Source organism: Temnothorax nylanderi, unplaced genomic scaffold (assembly GCF_030848795.1).
Source record: "Temnothorax nylanderi isolate EJ_2023f unplaced genomic scaffold, tnyl_v1.0 TNYL_tig0908_pilon, whole genome shotgun sequence".
Classification (NCBI taxonomy): domain Eukaryota; kingdom Metazoa; phylum Arthropoda; class Insecta; order Hymenoptera; family Formicidae; genus Temnothorax; species Temnothorax nylanderi.
The window spans coordinates 18,528-24,896 of NW_027249970.1; the positions used below are offsets into that span (position 1 = coordinate 18,528).

The 6,369-nt window shown below is 36.3% G+C and overlaps 1 long non-coding RNA gene across 1 annotated transcript; it reads left to right on the forward strand.

Moving 5' to 3' along the window:
* Nucleotides 1–3,189: 3,189 nt before the first annotated feature.
* On the forward strand, nucleotides 3,190–4,562 carry LOC139785876 (uncharacterized). The gene is made up of 3 exons (XR_011722114.1): nucleotides 3,190–3,499; nucleotides 3,613–3,902; nucleotides 4,179–4,562. It is a non-coding gene; the product is annotated as an uncharacterized lncRNA (long non-coding RNA).
* The last annotated feature ends 1,807 nt before the right edge of the window (nucleotides 4,563–6,369 follow it).

Sequence of the window (6,369 nt, forward strand, 5' to 3'; positions counted from 1 at the left end):
CAATTGTTAGAAAAGATTCATACATGTACGATAAAAAATTCAAATAAAAAAGGTCACACACATGCTTGTTACATTGATACGAAACTTTGCAAAGCGATGTTTCTTTGTGTTCAAATATTATCACCTTATTTTCCAAAGGTGAGACATATTAAACGTTTAATTTATTAAATGACAAGTTTCTATCGGAAAATGTTAAATCTGGAAAAGGCTTTAACTTTCGCTTATTTAGACACATTAAACGAAATTATAACTTTGGAACAAGAGAAAGCAAATATGTACAAACATCAGCAGAGTTGTACTATTCTGAGTGATGATGATATCATTTCTCGCTATAGCAACGCATTTAAGGCTTTTACCAAACGCTGCATGGACACACCTCGATATGTTTGTGCATCATGTGAGAGGCTTTGTTATAGGAAAAGTGTCTCTGAAATTAATAAGCTTAAAACGCAATTAGATATTCCAATTTGGAGAGATTTAATGGCGCATTTAAAAAGACATAACATTACCCCACAATACATATGTCATTATTGTGCAAAAAAATTCCGTAACGGATTAATGCCTGCGTATTGCGTTTTAAATAATCGATTTGTACATGATACACCCGAAGAAATATCATCTCTTAACACGTTTGAAAAAATTTTTATACAAAGAGCTAAAGCTTTTCAAACTGTTATTAAAATGGGAACTGTTATTAACAAAAAACTGCCTCATAGAAATATGGTACAAAAAGTAAAAAGTAGAACGTTTCATTTACCATTACCTTTACAAGAGACATGGAACAAATTATGTTCCGATACTGATCCAATTAATAAAAATCATGAAATGTACTTCGTACGTGTTAGAGGTGTTCCGACAAAATCCAAAATTGTTTGGGAGGAATACGTAGATCGTAAAAAGGTACACAAGGCTTTAACATGGCTCCAACGTAACAATCCTTTTTACAATAATATAACACTCTCAGAAACTCACGATGGATTATGTTTAGAGAAACTGGATAATAATGAATTTGAAGCACAAGAGACGGAAAATGATAGTGAATCTGTTTCGGATAACGAACAAGAATTGAGTCCAAAAGTTCCAACGGAAGAAACAAAAAATAACATAGACGCTATTTTATCAAATGACGAACAAGAATTGAGTTCAAAAGTTCCAATGGAAGAAACAAAAAATAACGTAGACGCTACTTCAAGTAATCAGCGTAAAGCGATGTTAACCCAGATTCTTGACGAAAGTCAAGATAGTTATTACGAGCAATACACTATTTATCCTTTATATGAAAAAAAATCATGTGAAAGTGCTACTGCCTTATATCAAATGTTAAAAGTTCAAGATTTGCCCTTGGACAATCGTGAGAAAGCTTTAGATCTATTGTGTTTTCCAGATTTATTTCCTTTTGGTGTTAATGGACGACACGAAACTAGACAGGTTAAACTTCACAGCCATGAATTTATTAAATGTTGTTTGACATCCAAACATTCACAATTTAGATTAAGTCCACAATTCTTATTTTTCTTGTTAAATGATGCGAATATTCGTCAATTAAGTCGTGGTATTTATCATAAATTGTATACAACTGATTCACGAGAACGTTATACGGCTAAAGAATATTTACAAGCATTGCAGAAAGGTAATATGGAATCTGACTTGAGTTCGATATTTGCCACTTTAAGAAATACGGAACAATACTGGCGTAGACCAAGAAGTGATTTAAATGCTATGACGCAAGAACACGGGCCTGAGACATGGTTCTTTACAGTTAGTCCTGGTGAACGGATGTGGGATGATTTAGGTGCATATATTCGTGAAGTAAATGGATGGCCTAACGATTCGACGCCCATTAGTGTACTCGTTGCTAAAGATCCCGTGTCGACGTCAAGGTTTCTTGATAATAAATTCAAAGCGCTGCTTGATTTTATTTGTTCCAAAGATCACCCGATCGGAGAAGTAACACATTACTTCTGGCGACGAGAATACCAAGGTACAGGTATACAACATTTTCATTTATTAATTTGGATTAAAGACGCGCCAATTATCGGTAAATCTTCTGTTGAAGAGGTTTCTAAATTTATTTTGCAACATATAAGTTGTAAAATGCCAGATCCAAATCTTTCACCATTGTTGTACAGGCGAGTCAATATGTATCAACGACACAAACATAACGATTATTGTCTTCGTTCTAAAAAAGCAGGACGTAAAACGACTCGCGTCTGTCGTTTCGGATTTCCTCGTCCAGTTACAGACACGTTAATTCTGAGAGATGTCATAAGTTCGATAGCAGGTAGGAAACGATAAAAAAAAAGTGTGCAAGTAGAAACTTGCACATTGCTTCCTCATAGTTCTTAAGTGTGCAAGTAGAAACTTGCACATTGCTTTTTCATAATTCTTAAGTGTGCAAGTAGAAACTTGCACATTGCTTCCTCATAATTCTTAAGTGTGCAAGTAGAAACTTGCACATTGCTTCCTCATAGTTTTTAAGTGTGCAAGTAGAAACTTGCACATTGCTTCCTCATAATTCTTAAGTGTGCAAGTAGAAACTTGCACATTGCTTCCTCCATAGTTTTTAAGTGTGCAAGTAGAAACTTGCACATTGCTTCCTCATAGTTCTTAAGTGTACAAGTAGAAACCTGCACATTGCTTCCTTTAAGTTTTTAAGAGTGCAAGTAGAAACTTGCACATTACTTTGTCATAATTTTTAAGTATGCAAATTATTTTTAAGTGTGCAAGTAGAAACCTGCACATTGCTTCTGTTTGAAGCGAAAGTAGATTCAGTGAGATATAGTGAGAGACAAAGAGAGACTGTATATTAGCTGCCCTCTGTTGCGTTTATCATAATACTAATGCAGTCAAGATAAGGTAGATAGCGGGATTTGTATCATTTTGAGCGACCCGCGCGTTCAGTGTCAGCCATGTTTCAAAACAATAGTTCAGCGCTGAGAGCGTGGCGCAACTGGACTTGATTCACGAGCGTGCCGATCGCCGGAAGAGGCATTAGTTCCGGTCGCGAAGCGTGCGTCGACGAGCGTGCCGATCGCCGGAAGAGGCATTAGTTCCGGTCGCGAAGCGTGCGTCGATGAGCGTGCCGATCGTTGGAGAAAGCATTCGTTTCCGGGCGCTTGTCGAGATCAGTCGAGGTATCATCGTTCTCTTCAGTGAGACGAAGTCGGTTTAGTTTTCTAAAAAGGCGAATCGAATCGTAAGAATACATAGTGGTTGCGAGGCTATCATTCGTAAACCTAACGGCTCAACGATATATGTGAGCATAGACAAGCTCGCTTGCCACGGGACTATACCGGCACAAAGTTTGGCTTCGTCATCACGGCCCCGTGCTATCACAGAAACGGGATCGTCGCCATTGTGGCATCATCCTTCTGTACAAGGAAAAGAGCGGCCATTAGACTATACCGGCAAAAAAAGATGACGATCTTTCTGGCCTCACCCGGATAAATCCTTGGTTCAAGGATCAAGCGCTTTATTCAATCAAGTCTACTGTGACAAGGTAAAATCTGTCTTTCTAATGAAACCAGAGATCCGTCATGGGGGAAGCTAATCTTCGATTAGCGCGATGTAACGGATTATATAAATCCGGTTACATTTCGATCTTGGTTTCAGGGGCGAACGAGTGCATTATCACAGTATAATTCGTCCGTCGAGCGAAGCCGCCAAGCTTCACACGTTGAAAATCTGAGCTCAGTACATTCATTATCTCTTTCTTTGATTCACCGGTTGCAACCGAGATTACTGTTAACATATCCGATTAGCTATTTGTAAATACATGTAAAGGATCCTCGCGTTACTAAAAGTCATTTAGATACTTGAAACTGCTATTTAAAATCCATGAACATTGCGTCGCGCTCGATAAAGCGTAATTAACGTTAGATTCACTTCTTATATTCCTATTGGTAAGAAGAGAATCCTTGTCGTCAGACAAATCTTATATATGTTCTTACGTTTAAGATAGTTATCTATCTTTCGTTAACTATTATTCGTCCTATGCGAAATAGTGATCTTTAATATTGAGAAGCTTTAATATTCCACAATGTTCTCGTTTTCCACGAATGGTCTTTCTGTCCATATATAATTGAATTGCTCACTTAATTGCAATCTAGTTAGTTATTAACTGCAAGGAGCTGGTCATAAAAAAAGATATCATTACAAAGATTACTTCTTACTTTCAGAAAGTTGATGTTTAATTTAAGATTGACAGATATTATCTAAACCAGAACGACTATTCGTTGAACAAATATTGTATTATATTGTACTTAATATTGCCGATATGATTGCTTATTTATCTGATGTTGTATAAAAGGAACAATCTTTTCAATATATATTGAGCTGGATCAAAATTACTTCTTCGAGGTAAGCTAAAGATTGATATTCATATTATCAATCATTTTGTAGAATAAACTGTATTATCTTATACAGTAATTAAACATTTAGATTGACTGAGAAAAGCTTGTTCCATACTAATCATTTATTTCGTTTATTGTATTTCACACAGTTTACTAAGATGTTATCGTCGTTTATGTTCCTCACGTTTGATTATGATTCAAATAGATAGTCGTGCTAACGCATTGTCAGAAATATACAGTCTCTCCTCGCCACAGATAAGGTTTGTGTCTTTTCTTTCTTACAAATCAAAAGGTCTGGCTCATGCGTGAGCTGGTACATTAAACAGCTTCCTTATTTATTTTTAAGTGTGCAAGTAGAAACCTGCACATTGCTTTCTCAAAGTTTTTAAGTGTGCAAGTAGAAACTTGCACATTGCTTTCTCATAGTTTTTAAGTGTGCAAGTGGAAACTTGCACATTGCTTTCTTATAATTTTTAAGTGTGCAAGTAGAAACTTGCTCATTGCTTTTTCATAGTTTTTAAGTGTGCAAGTAGAAACTTGCACATTGCTTACTCATAGTTTAAGTATGCAAGTAGAAACCTGCACATTGCTTCCTTATAGTTTTTAAGTGTGCAAGTAGAAACCTTTGCTCACAAAGCTTCCTCTATGAGGAAGCTTTTATTTTATCTGCTGTCAACGGCAAGTGGGGCGGCCGCCACTGGGGGGAATCCGCTCTTTCCGCGGCGCTGCCACGAAGCCCTGACGAGTAGGAGGGTCGCGGCTTTGTGCGCAGAAGAGTCTGTGCGCGATCTTGCCTGGAACCGCCGTCGGTGCAGATCTTGGTAATAGTAGTTATTTGTTTTGGCTTCTAGCCAAAACTACTAGTTTCTACTTGCACACTTTTTTATTATCTTAAAACATTTTTTGAAGTTTCATTTATTGAAACTTGAGATGTTCTAACTGTTCCTCTTAGAAAGAGATAGTGAGAATAGTGAGTAAATTAAGGTTTAAGTTAACCGACGTTTGTAAAATCACGACAATAGATTTCCTCGTCACCTATGAGGTACTATTGTTGACGCGTTTTTTTTTAAGTGGTTTCCCTTGTAGGCCTAGTCCACTAAAAAATAATATTAGGATGTAATCAAATTTTTTTATGATTATAACTATAATATTGAATTTATTTGTTAGAGAAGAAAATAAAAATATATATATATTATTATACATAAATATACTCCTAGAGACAGAGTAGAAAATATAAAATATTTTCTCTATCATTATATTTTTTACTGTATATATGTATACATATAAAAATTTGATCATTTTCTAATATTATTTTTTACACACTCGTCTTTATGATAAATATGATGCCTTGTTCAGACACGATGCCTTGTTCAGACACGATGTCTTGTTCAGACACGATGTCTTGTTCAGACACGATGTCTTGTTCAGACCCGATGTCCTGTTCAGGCACGATGCCTTGTTCAGACACGATGTCTTGTTCAGACACGATGTCTTGTTCAGACCCAATGTCCTGTTCAGGCACGATGCCTTGTTCAGACACGATGTCTTATTCAGACACGATGTTTTGTTCAGACACGATGTCTTGTTCAGACCCGATGTCCTGTTCAGACACGATGTCTTGTTCAGACCCGATGTCCTGTTCAGACACGATGCCTTGTTCAGACACGATGTCTTGTTCAGACATGATGTCTTGTTCAGACACGATGCCCTGTTCAGACACAATGTCTTGTTCAGACACGATGTCTTATTCAAACACGATGTTGCAGACATAATGTTTTTACAAATCAACATAAAAATATGTGAAAATACAATGAGTGTGTGTGTGTATCATTCTGTATGTATTATATCCTTTAAATTTAAATTATTATTCTTCCGGAAAAGGCAGTAATTTTTTTTCTTTAATAATCTTTAGACAATGTCTACGCATCTTTATCATATCTGTTGAATATTTTTTAATAGATGGATTTTCTCCCCTTGCTATTGATATAGCAAATGCTGCTGCAAATATACCACATGA